Source organism: Syngnathus acus, chromosome 13 (assembly GCF_901709675.1).
Source record: "Syngnathus acus chromosome 13, fSynAcu1.2, whole genome shotgun sequence".
Taxonomy (NCBI): domain Eukaryota; kingdom Metazoa; phylum Chordata; class Actinopteri; order Syngnathiformes; family Syngnathidae; genus Syngnathus; species Syngnathus acus.
This window is the reverse complement of record NC_051098.1, coordinates 8,979,673-8,993,925: the sequence shown is the minus strand read 5'-3', so window position 1 is coordinate 8,993,925 and position 14,253 is coordinate 8,979,673. Positions and strand designations below refer to the sequence as shown.

General features: G+C 38.2%; 1 long non-coding RNA gene across 1 annotated transcript; it reads right to left on the bottom strand.

The window, feature by feature from the left end:
* Positions 1-531: 531 nt before the first annotated feature.
* On the bottom strand, positions 532-14,174 carry LOC119132609. Its single transcript, XR_005099917.1, has 3 exons — positions 13,764-14,174; positions 6,126-6,228; positions 532-771 (listed from the first exon to the last, which is right to left on the bottom strand). It is a non-coding gene; the product is annotated as an uncharacterized LOC119132609 (long non-coding RNA).
* Positions 14,175-14,253: the final 79 nt, after the last annotated feature.

Genomic DNA, 14,253 nt, shown 5'->3' with positions numbered 1-14,253 from the left:
TAGTTGATGGTGTTATTATACGTGTGTTTGTGTTTGAATAAAAGGTTGAAAACACTTGTTATTTTGGGGGACACCAACTCATATAACAACGTAAAACACAGATTGTCATATAAAGCAGTTAACGAAATGTCTAATTTTTATGTTTTAATTGGCGGATATAAAAACAAGGAATAAAACACCAGACAAGTTTTATCATAAATGTTTATTTAAAAATAATAATAATAATAATCCATCCATCCAATTTCTGTACCGCTTAGTCCCCACGGGGGTCGCGGGTGTGCTGAAGCCTATCCCAGCTGTCATCAGGCAGTAGGGGGGGACACCCTGAACCGGTTGCCAGCCAATCGCAGGGCACAATTAATAATAATAACAATAATAAATATTAAAAATAATAATATTAAAAGTAAACTTCAAACCAGCAATCCAATGTGAAATTGCAGTAGATATATTGGATAACAATATTTAGGCGTTTATATGCATACACGTTATTTAAAAACTACTATAAGTGTTATAAAATCAAGATTACCCAAAGAGGAGCATAATCTCCCCGTTGTTGCATAACGGCACATCCCTTCATGCAATAAAGTTAGCCGTTAGCTTGGAGAAAACGTGGATAAACCAGACCAGACCTTGCATACCGACTTGAAATACTCACAAAAATAGGGCCCTGAGTGTTCATAGCACATCCAAGGCAACCAGTTCCACCCCCTGCTGTCTAAGTGGAAAATGTTCCACAATCACTCCAGAGTCCTCTATATCCAGCGCTGCAGTCTAGACACACACAAGAGGATATCTGTCAGATGAGACCCTCCTTCAGTGGCTGAACCAGAAGTTTGTTCGGCTTTGTGCATCAATGACACAGAACACACACACACATGCACAGAGAGAGAGATATTCCAACCACCACAGAAATAAAATAGAAAAATACACATCTGCCTCAGAGGGTTTACTGCTATCCCTCCTCTGAGTCTGGCTTCAAGTAGTGTTAAGCCAACATGCTGACATAAAGAAAGCCCCACTTATCTTGAACTACCGAGAGAAGAGAATACCGCCATTAAAGATACAGAACCTTTATTCTGTCCAAATTGGTTTGTTTGTAAAATGTAAGACGCTCTGTGCATCTGGTCTACACAGATATCTGCAATTTGAATACCATTAGACTTCAGAGCAAATCAGATCAGTTGGACACTGTGACCGTTCATTAATTACCTGCTGATAGGGAGAGGGACATACTGTGATTAAGTTTCTATTAACAATGCTTTTAGAAAAATACAAATATCCAACAGAATATTGCATACACACTAACAAAAATTATGCCATTGATATAAAACCCGAAATACGCAACATGCATTTACTGGTCGGCAGTGCTTCCAGCTTCAAGAAGAAATAAAAAGAAGATTAATTTCTATGACCTCAGAAACATCTGGAACAATATTCTTGAACGATAATTTACAAAGCAGGAAATTTGTTTCCAAGATTAATCATGCAGAAGTAATTTTTCCACCCACCAAGATGTTTAAATATGAAACGCAAAAAAATGTTTAATTAACTGCATCATGAAGGTGTCAACTGCAGGCAATTTCTCACTTGTGACAGTTTTATATGCACTAATGTAGACATTTTTTATGAGAGGGCTGCATACCAAAGAGAGGCTATACTCCACATATCCATTTCTCTTCTGTGGCATTCAAGGTCACGGGTCTGCTGGAGTCCACCCGAGGCAAATGAACATCGCATGATATCTAACACGTAGACATTTGAATGCTCTTAAGATATTTACATGCATGCCAATGTCAGCACGGAAGCGGCAGTGAGTCTTGGGTGTTAATTACTACGCCACTTACACATGTCTCTAATGCTACCTCAGAAGATGGAAGAGTTCCTGGTAAAATGGCTTGGGGTCCTTCAAGTATAGTGTTAAGAATAAAATGTGTTAAGAAGGATAAAATGACAGAAATAAAAAATATATAAACAGCAGAAGCAGGGATGTCAAACTTATTTTTATCGCGGGCCGCATTGTTGTCATTATTATGACTGTCAGCGTCTTCTATATACAGTATAGGCAACAAAACAAATTGATGAATAACTAGTTTTGGAATCAGAGATGCATAAAAACTGTTCAAATATCATAAAAAGATGAATGGTAATAAATATTGGTGAATAGATTTTATAATTTTAGTATTGACACATGAAGTTGATGTACAATTTGTCTTTGCAGGCCACATAAAACAATGTGGCGGGCCGTGTCTTGCCCCCGGGCCTTGTGTTTGTCACCCATGTGCGAAAGTTAACTTAACTTGTCCACATCATCTCTGCCACACAAATGAAATAACTTCCGTTTTATTTTCTAGCCAAGTTTGAAAAATATATTTTTTGGAAAAGTGATCAGATTAGGTCCATTAAAACACCTCACATCTGACTCTTGATATATATGACATTCACATGATGCTAATATTAAATTCGCAAGCTAGCAAAATGAGTAAAATAAACAGACTTATTTGGAAGGTTTGCTTGTTAACAAGTAAAATAAATAAATAAATAAACCAGTGGAAATTAGTAGTTCAAATGAGGTTTTATACACTTTATCTATGGACTAAAGAGACCCTGGTGAACTTTACTGGTGTATTAGTTTCCATTTTCAAAGAAAACACTGGTCCATTTTGGAGTAGTGTGTCTAAAGTTTCATTCTGTTGCTCCAGGAAGGGTCGCAAGACTGTGCTTACTTCATTCAAATCTCCATTTGTTAACCAGCGGGTGTCTCACAGAGCTGTGTTCCCTGACACATGCGGTGGCACAATGTAATGTGTGAAAATAAATTAATAGTGACCTGCACAAAGGTGTTTATGGGTGAGCATCTAGCAGGAAGTCATGATGAGCACAAATTGTTATGAATTTGGACAAATACATTATTTTCTTTCTTGCTGCCTATTCATTTGGGCAGGGATCTGTGTTGAAAGCACAGTGAGCAACTGTCATTCTCACTTCCTAAAAAAAAAAAAAACCTCTCACTTTTTGTATTTTTTCCTTTTAGCTGCCAGGGAACACAAATGGAAGTCAGTAGTTACAGAACTTTAACTCGAATATGTACATTTGATCTTATGAGACATCTTCGCTATTAACAGCTAGGCCAAGATAATTAATCTGCTCATATTTCAATAAACTTGCAGAAAAACAAATCAAGTTATTCTCTCCCCCCCCCCTCAAATAGCATTGTTTATTGCATTCCCTTTAATTAGTTATTGCCATCTTAAATCTGAACAAGTTTTGAACCGCTGAGCTGATTACTTATGCAAATGAGTGAAAAGTTATGATAAACCTGTCAACTGAAACTGCTTCAACAATGGATTTATCCTGCTTGGTCAAACAAAGATAAAGAATACTCCAGGGACATTTAATGCTGGAACAGCACAATGTGACCATTATTTTTTTAATTGAAACATTTGTGTTGGCCCTTTGATTCACACTGTTGTCGTATTTATGAATGAAATACAATAAAATCCACAGACATGTCAGCAAGGCTTTGCCTGTGCCTCAATCAAATTCACCAAAATCTCATTAAATCGTCTCCGCTACTGTTTCGACGTGGTTCAAGAACACTTCCGATCGACTTTTTACCACTGGTCGTTTCTTGAAGGACTCGCCCTCACTATGTAGGAAAGCCTAGCATGGAGCAGAGCTATCTGCCAAATTGGCAAACAGTAAACGTAAGCCTTGATTGCACCTGCACAAAAATCAGGATACGCTGGCATTTGCCATATACAAAATTCAATGTCTACACCGTGATTTTTTTTTTTTGAAGATAAGTACCTAATGCTCTTACAGCCTTTAAAACTATAATTTGCATTTTACCTGTGGAGGCAGGGTGTCATACAAATGTAATGCAAACCTATGTCTCAAGGCCTTGATAAATTGTTTCAATGCAAATATGTATAATGGGTACATACGTATGTCTTTAATGCAAAATAACAACTAATTCTTTTAAGGAAACTATAACTACCCCAATATACAGTATATTTAAATAGTGTATTTTTGTAAATATATTATTAACATTGATGAAATGATACTTTGCTACACAATTAAGTAGTCTGCGTACAGCTTGCATAGCAGTGGAAATTTAATGTTCCCTAAAATTGACTCAAGACAGCCATTATTGGCTAAACCACTGGCTACCCAAATGAGTACAACACCAAGTAAAAATGTCAAAAATGGGCCCAATTAGCTACCTTCGCTCCCTGGAGCCATGTCACTTGTTAGTGTTACAAGATCTTAGGTGGGAATTGGGAGTTGGTGCATTAAATTTGGGGGTTATTGCTCTCTCTGTTCAACTGTACTGATGGCTGGAAGTTTAATATACCGCACGATGATTTTCAGTGTCAGTCCAGCCCTGTGCACATTAAAGCTAAACAATTTGTTGACATCATGAAGACTAAGGGCATGGATTTATGCAACCTGGACCTAAACGAGGGAAAAATATGTTACGCTAACAGTCATTTTTAGCACATAACATTCTGGCTTCTGCTAGATAGCAAATGTCCGGAAGAAACGACTAGAATATCTGAAGGTTAAATTGATCTGAGGCACTTTAAATGGTGGCATATGTGTACTGATTCCAATTTAACATGAGTTTAAATGTTATTGTTTGGTTCTAAACATACCCACATCAAAGTTGCACGAGGGGTGCACAGCTAAAACAAAAATCAGATATTGTTTATTTATTTATTTTTTATCTTTTATTTTTCATTTTTTTATTTTTATTTTATTTATATGCCCCTCTCAAAAAAGTTAAAAAATATTCTATAGGGTAGCAAGGGGTATAGATCACCTTACTCTTGCAAGAAGTTTTGAAATTATTTATCTATTTTTTTATGTTTATAAGAAAAAACATTTGAGCAGTGGTGTGTAGACATTTTATAGCCACTGTAGAACAGAATCATACAAAAAGTAATTCATGGAAAGGCCAAATGGTTCTTAGCTTGTTAGGCCCAAAAAAAGAGTAGACATGCTGACATTTCATCAGCATAGCCAGTCTGGATGTGATTGAGTAAACAGGCAACAGGGAGTAAGAGGATTTGTAGTCATGAGTGATGAAAATGTAAAGAACCGTAGAACACTGAACACTCAAGGTATCTCGACAGACTAACCTGATCAGTTCTAATGCAAAAGCAGAACAGAGATACAGTACAACAGCGTAAAAACAAAACTAAATAAAAGATGAGCAATCACTTATGATACACAATTTTCTCACAATGAATGGAAAGCACAGACGTTTGTCATAACTGAACCCAAATTATTCTGATAGTTTTGAATCCAGCAAAGTTGAAACAAGGGGATCAAAAAGTTGTGCTGCAAAACATTGTAGTAGCAGTATGTCGACACAGATGGCTCAATAAATAAACCAATTGTTAGGAACTCAGAGAAAGATGAAACACTCTCTCTCTCTTTCTCTCTCTCTCTCTCTCTCTCTCTCCCTCACACACACACACACACTGAAATACAATCAGAAACAGGATTACTAGGCAATTTTTTGATTTAGCACAATGACAAGTTACTCTTGAGTCTATTTTGAAAGTTTTTACAAGCAGCATGAGAAGCATCCTTAAGAAAAGGCAGGAATGTCGAGCCAGATTTGCAAATGTTAATATTTCTTCTCAGTCCAATTTTTTATTATGTATGTACGTATGTACGTATGTACATCTAAATCTCGATTTTACCCGCTTCAATCCTACGCGACTTTCTGTCTAATGTGGTTTGGTCATGAACCCTAATATTTTTTTTGTCATAAATACATTTTTAAGTGGTATTATAAATGGATGATATAAGGACCGTACGTGATAAGTGGCTGGTTTATTCTCTCTTCCATCCAATTCACATAGCATCAAAATGACTTAATCAATCCGCCTGATATTGTCATCTGCGTATTGCTTCTCTTTTAATAAAATGTCAATGGACTTTGATATATACTATGTAGTGTAAAAAGAACAGGTGCACATACTCCTCCTGGTTCTGAAGTCAAGGGTTCCTAAAATGGAGACATTTTGCAGGTCTTTTGAATAAGGATTCAAACCTTAAATGGCCAAATACTGTAACGAGTCAAACAGGGCAACCAAATGCATCACTGTACTCACGTTTATTGTATAGAAGGGAAATGAGAAATGGATCACAGGCATTGGAACGGATGCTGGCAAGGGTGAAGCAGGCTCGTGGTTGAGGACAGGCAGAAGGTCAGACCTGGGCAGAGAACGAAGAAGCAGAGACAAGCACAGAAGCAGGTAGGGCGTCGGCAGAACTCGTGGTCAAATAACAGGCAAAGGGTCAGGCCAGGCAGAAGTCATACTTGGGTCAAGCAACAGGTAAACGGGCAAGGTCAGCAACGGGAGTCAGTTTAGGGAAGGCAGGCAACAGACGAGACAGGGAAGCAGCGTGGACGAACTGACAGAAAAAGCTGGGTGTGCGGGGTTTATATAGCGCGGTTCACGAGCTGGGAGCACGTGTGGAAATGTTGTTAATGCCACCGGGGCAGGAGAGATACGCTGTCCAAGGTACCAGTCATGCGGACACATGATAAAATACGACCTCCCCAATTAAATCGGGAATCTAAAAAAACATGTTCAATGCAAATAACCTGAAGGTAGAATGCATTACTGTGTAACACTTAGGATGCAAACCAAGCTGCTTTGTCTTTGTCTCTCTGGGGTATTATCACAGAACTCTATTGATCAGTGCTCATCTCTGAGACGTCACTTCAACATGTTCACTAACGACAGTAAATGTGATAAAGACGCTGTCTGCAGGCCTCTTTTTGTAAATTAATGCACACAGGTGTGTTCCGGATACTGACTATCGGAGCAGACATTATAACATACCATTTTTAAGCAAATGCTGCAACTTATAGATGGCTTTTTTTTTTCAACACACTATCTAAAACTGACAGCTGTTTGTAGGGGTTCGTCCAGACGCCCTGGTGCCCCCAGGCAAGAATTCCCATGAAGCCCCATAAAACCAGAACAATAGATAAGGGAAGATGAAAATCCATGGAATTAACTACCAACACCAAAAACAAGTGTCACATTGTATAAACAACCAAATAAATAAAAGGAATGGAAAGCATACAGTACAATTTCACTACTACTGATCCTTGATGGTATTGCGATAAACTGACACTATTACTTTTCTCATATAACGTTACAGACACACATTACCATGAAGCCCCTCTCTTTTTTTTCAATTCATTTATTTATACTTTCTGCGTGCCCTGAGTGATTATTTGCCTTCATTCTATTGTCAGTGTGTTTGTTTCTTTCAGCACTCGGCAACTGCCAAGGTTGCCTGGATAGTTGTGCCATCTTTGGCCATTTGGTATGGAAGACGAGTCCTATATACCGTAATTTTCGGACTATAAGTCGCACCGGAGTATAAGTCGCACCAGCCATAAAATGCCCAAAAAAGTGAAAAAAAACATATATATGTATATAAGTCGCTCCTGAGTATAAGTCGCCCCCCCACCCAAACTATGAAAAAAACCGCGACTTATAGTCCGAAAATTACGGTACCCCAATGACACCTCAACGCAAAGTCCCATAGTATAGCATTTTAGTTTAATTATTCAAAATCACAGTTGACCTTGTAAAAAAAATAATAATAATTAAGATGCAATGAACTTCACTTTAACAATCTGAAAGATTTTCAGTCTCTTGGTTAAAGTCAGCTGGGTTCGGCTCCAGTTAAGTCTTTTGTAGGAACCTGCCTGAAGATGAACAATTCTTGATCAGTCTCTTGATCGAAATGAGACAAACAACTAAAGATAAAAGAAAGATAGACCATTTTGATATAATGTACCACATTACCTGGCTATTTATATTGTGCACTCTATGTACAATATACATTATATATAAACAGAATAATAAAATAAAATATCAAAATGTTCTTCTTTTCTTGTACCTTGAGCTCAGTGGCTTAGTGGCTTAATTTTCTGACACTCAACACTTGGCTGGGATCACCAAAATGAATCATGCCAGAATTTATTTGGAACCCTTGTGGTCTTTGACTGATTATTTCGGTCTGAGTTTGAATGTTGTATTTATTGTAATAGATGGCTGCCTTCCTGTTCATTTGGGTGGTTAGGCGGAACAAAAGATGCCTTATCCTCCAAAAAGGTAATTTTCATTTGTGTACACCATCGCTTTTATTAAACAGTACTCATTTTATATTTGACTTAACTCTTTTTTTCTTATATCGAGTGGTATTGATGAAGAGAATGAACACTAAGTAGATAAGGCATCATCACATTGTTGCTTACAGTTGTTTCAGAGGTAGTTTCTGTTTTTTTTTATTATTGTCAGACTTGGTTATATAAATCATGACAATGTTCGAAGGGAACAAGCATTGATGGCCGGACTTTGTGCAACATACTAGGAATACAGTACACACTATTTTGGAATTATAAGGCAGTTTTTAAATGCTCACACTTGGCTGTGACTCAAAAGGACCAGTTCCCTAGGAGACCGCAAGGAAACAGCAGTGACGTGAAAGGTGCAGGCATGTCAACATCTTTAAAAAAGTTGACATGCTCTTTGTAATGTTTTCACTTATTGTTAGGTAAATGGAATAAGTTAGGGTGTAAGAGAAGAATAGGAAAGGATTGGAAAGAAAAGCATATGATAGCATAGAAAAGGCAAGAAAAATGACTGCAGACATGCTGGAATAGAAGACCCCTATTTGTGCAGTGGAGGGAGAGATTATTGGCCAGTGCTGCCCTGTACCATTTGTCCTAGTCAGGTTCTTAAATAGATTCAGGATCAATTATTCATAGAGTCCATAACTGGCAATAAACGTTAGCTGAGACAGTGCAGCCTGGGCCGGGGACAACCGGAAAAGACAGAAACAGATTTAAAAGGCTAAAACTACGGGATAAAACAGATAATCACCTAAGAGTGTTTGGACCGCTTTTAAAAGAGCAACATAAAGAAGCGTAGAGAGAAATTGGCTGAGTTTAATGGAAATCGATATGAACATAATCAAGGCAGGACAAAGCCATGTGCACAGCATTTTCTGCTTACCTCAAGGAGAACAGCATTGTTATTACAAATCCACGATAGCAAGGCAAAGTACAAATGTCGAAGTGCAAGATGGATTGACAACAGAGTAGAAATATATATAAATGATGTAAACACCAAAATTTAATTGCGTTACGATTTTGAAACGGACGTTATGAATTAAAGACTCTTTGCAACCCTTTTAAACCTTTAACAAACCCTGACAAAAAAATTGTTCGCAAATACTCTAAGTGAGACACCACCTTTGCGTGAGCTATATTCTGGAATTGCTGAATAAAATATGTCTCATGCGTGAAGAAGTTCACAAAGTAGGAGTACACTTGGCCAAGTGTCTTTCCCAACCGCACTCGTCTTCCCATTTGAGAACAAAACACCGCATTGCAAGAAAAAGCCCTATAATGATACGCAAATATTTCCTCCCACAGTTGCTGTCTAGAGGCTATGCTGCCGGTCACCCTCTGATCTTTCCTTCAAAGATCACCCACAGGTTCTCGATCGGATTGAGATCAGGGGATTATGGATGGCGTTTTTTGTTTTTAACTTAAACTACAACATGGATCTACAACTCTCACTCAACATAGGAAATGCAGGCATCTTTTAATGTGTGAAAGAAATGATGACTTGATAAAAAGTCAAAGTAAAATGGACTCAAAACTCTCATCCACATACTTGTTGCTGTGGTGCAGAGACAAAAGCCCGGGGAATGAATAATCACCCAGAGACCATTTGGACGGTAATTGACTGAAGGAATGCCAGGCACTCTCTGATGAACATGTAGACACTTCACTGTGCATCTCCAAATGGCTTTAGTGAGCTAATGGCGGTGTGGGAAAAATGAGCTCACATAAGGCTGGGGTAATGTAGCTTTCAGCTCAGCTCATTTTCCTCCAAACAAAAGAGATAATCTGGACCCCCTAAAGGCCTGTGAGATTGAAAGCTTCGCAAGCGGAAAGGCCAAATAAGTAAGAAAAATTAGACGTGAACCCAGACCAGAGTTTCCTCATTCAACTCCCACGCCACGCATCAGCGGTGCTGATGATGTTCACATGCCTTACGGAGGAATATACAATAAGTCAGCCATTCCTTGGGTTTATTTTTCTCCTTGCTTCTTTCTTCTCTTTTGGCATTTTATTTTCCTCTCATGTTGACTTCCATCTAGTTGTCTTTGCGCATGTATTCCAATTGTTTGCACGTTGGAATCTTCAGAACCATTGCAAAAATTTGTGTGTACAACACCTGGATGGATGGATGGATGGATGGATGGATGGATGGATGGATGGATGGATGGATGGATGGATGGATGGATGGATGGATGGATGGATGGATGGATGGATGGATGGATGGATGGATAGACGGACGGATCTAAAGACAAAGTGTCATCACATTTTCCACATTTCACCTTTAAAATGAATACCAGAATAGCATTCCATTCAGTTGCCCTCTAACAGCAAAACATGACAGTACAATAAAATAATCTCTCTTCCATTTTTTTTTTTTTTCTTTGACGTGCGTGGCCCCATGCATGTAGCAGAATGCGAATCTGGGAACCCTGTCCTCCACTGATCCCTTAGGACCCGCAGCCCTTTCCTGCTCCACATTGGAAACCCAATGCATAATGCATCACTATCCGGGCCAATTTCAGAGCAGAGAAGCAAAAAATAGAGAAACTCTTCCCGGGTTCCTGCAATCAGTCCCATGGTTTCTGTGGGAAATGAGGCCTCTTTGCAACCCAATAGAATTACCGAGAAAACATGAAAAATGTAGCATCGATTCCCACTGAACATCACAAACTTCCCCAAAAACCTGTGTATGAGAAGACACACACGCGCACACACACTCACGACAGTGCTTGTATGGGATTTTCTCAACATGGTTATGAGGATGCTGTTGCTTTCTAGTGATGGTGCAGAAGAGGGCACATTACATGCATTGGTGGAGGTTAAAAGGCAACATTTATCCCGAGGGAACAGGATGGCATTGGTAGAGGTGGAACATAGGATTGATTTGTGCTGCTTATAAGTAGTGAGAAGCGAGGCCTCAGATGGAGCCTGGTGAGCAATTGATCAAAGCAAGCATGTTACTGAGAGATGGTGGTCAGGCAGGCTCAGCCATTTAACATCCATAACTGATAAACACCCACAGGCAAGAGTGCATGGATCATGCATAAATATTTATGGAAAGATACATCATGGACATATCTTCTAAGCTATGACCAGTGACCAAGAAAAACAACATGCAGAAACAATAATTCACTATCACTTTACAATAATCATGTGTTTTCTTTCAGGTGGAAAGAGCCAAAGCGTTCTCCAACGAGTAAACAAAGGCAGGGCAATTTCAAAAGAGGTTTGAAAGAATAGTTTTCTTCTTGCAGGGTGGTATAAAAAGTCTAATATTCACAATCATCCTGATTGGCTTTGCTTTCTCTGCTGCTGTAGTTGGAATGTAAGAAAGATTTCTCATGAGGTAAACTGCTTGAAATGGAAAAGCAAGACTGGTGTGTTGAATTTACATTTTAACAAGTTGAATCAAACAGAGACTTGGTTGAAATTTTGATAAATGGTTCATGTAGTCATTGAGGTTAATTTATTCAGGCGATAATCATAAATGTAATGCTTTAACTTTGGAAATGGTCGATGGAGCTTAAGGAGAACTATAACAACAGTCAACGGGAAATTTGAATCTGAAATGGCTTTTTGCGTCCCGAAATGTACTTTTGTCACTGATTTTAAAAAGGTCATGTTTTTCCCCCTAGCATCTCAGATTTGTGAGATATTTTCATTTTTATTTTGCAATCTCACCCATAAAACTATGCGCGATGGAAATTTTACCATACGTTGTAATTCATAGCCATATAACATTCAGCAAAAGGGGATCGTTATAACTGTGAGCCCAAATCAATGTATGATCGCCTCATATGACATAAACACAAATAATGAATAACTAATTTTGAAATCACAAGCCAGTAAAAATTGCTTACACCTCCTCACTCCTTAATTCTTGATCCTCAACCATATGAAGATTGTCTCAACTTGGACCGAGCATCATTAATTGTCAGTGACTATCACCGAGCACAAGTTGAACAACAGGTTTAACAAATGCAAACTCAAACTTCACTTAGGTAGGTAACCCTTACTTCCACTGCTTGGTGAACACAACATGAACAAAAATCACTCAAACCTTGTCACATTTGTTTTCTGTCTAAAATAAAAGTGGTCGTCATTTTCTGTGATTGCATGCAGCAAACATGTTATTACTACTTTTCAGGTAGCACTAATGCATATAATACTGTATTATTGTTATGAATTACCTCCACCCCTCAAAAAAAAAAATAGCTTCAATAAGGAAGATAAAAGACATAGCCATTAAAATGTGCTGGGCTTCTTTGTTGTTGTGCCGGCACATCAAAGTACACAGCAAAATCCAAGTCGTGCATCAGTCTTGTCCATGAGTGGGATGAAAATTCATGACAAATTTATAGCTATTGCGTCACTGCTGAGAATACACAAGTATACCTTCATAACAAAGAGCAGACCTCTCAGTCATTTGTCTTCTCGGAGGACACTGATTCATGAAACCTTTTGATGCTTTGAAACAAGAATGACATAGAAGAGATGACAAGGCCAGTGGTGGAGCTGATAGGGGATGCAAACATGTAGCACTGAGCTCCACGTTAATGAAGTCAATTTTATCCAATCGCATAAGACATTAAAGGTGTGCAGCGTTGCATCTCTGCTGAATGATTACATTGAGATCGAGGGCTAAAAAGACCAACACTCAGGGGACTGCAATATGGAAAACAAGCATATGTGTGTGTGCACGTGCTTTGCAAGGTTATGAAGTGCAGGATGTGCCATTAGGAGTCTGTTTGGCAGAATTTAATATGAAACTGCTTCATTATTAAAAATACTCCCAAATTGCAGTCGCACAAATTTAGGATGCCCTGGTGCAATCATATAAGCATAGATCCTTGCATGCATGTGGAAATTTGTACCAATCGGTCAAATTTACAGTCTGGTATGTGTTTGAAAACATTAGATGATTATTCATTTACGCATCCGGGATCTCATTTGTAAATCAAAAATGTGTTTTCACCTCACAGGAGAAGTTATAATAAGAAAGCAGCTTCACTCAACCTATTCACACTACACACCATAGTGAACAGATTTCGGCCTTGCTGGCCCTTGGTTAGCAGATGGTTTTGTGTCATCTGAACATTGATCACAGGATAACATGTGGTGCTGTTTCACTCTGAATTTAGGACTATCCATATGCACAAATGCTTGCGGACTTGGCTCTTGTGTAGCAACATTGCCCCCGTGTGGTCAAAACATAAAAAACACTTATGCGTGTGAACGTGAGGAGGTCAAGTGAACCTTATAAACTTAACTTATAACTTAATTATAATAATTATACACACAAATAGTGTCTACAAAAAGATTTGGATATGCGGAAAATAATAACTTTTAATTGTAACTATTTTTTAAATTTATTTAAGTCAAAACATTTTACAAGAAAAGAATAATGACAATATAGTTCCACCAATTTCACCATCACTCAAGATGTGGCAGGCCAAAATGTATTTGCTACCTTTTATTTGCGCTTATTTGTTATGTTATTAATCACGTCCCCTCCTGCAATGTCAGACAGCTAATAAAGGGGGGAAAGCGCAGAGCAGCTTAATTTACATTTATTTGTCCATCTGCTCACCTGGATCACGGAGGATGAACAACAGACGGGTTGTGCCATTATGATGCCAAAGTGACTCATCCATCCAACCATTTTCTATACTGCTTGTCCTCATTAGGAGTGTGGATGAGCTGGAGCCTTTCCCAGCAAACTTTGGGTGGGAAGCAGTGTCTACTCTGTTCTCTGGACTGGTCGCCAGCCAGTTGGTGTTTTTTGGAATGTGGGAAAGAGCTGAGGGACACAGCAAAAACTCATGAAAAGTAAGTAGAAACAAATTAATATGAATGGATTCATCTAGTAATAGTCATTATTAATGTAGCTATGTATTAAAGCATCAAACTGAAATACCACCAAAAAAAGTAAGGCAATAAGCCTTATCCACAGAAAAGGGAATTAATTGTGCATTACAGAAATAGAATGTTATTCTTAAAAGAAAAAAATGACGGGTAATTTAAATTAAATAGTGAATCTGTACTCTACTTATAAAGAATAAAAAGACAAAATTAATCTG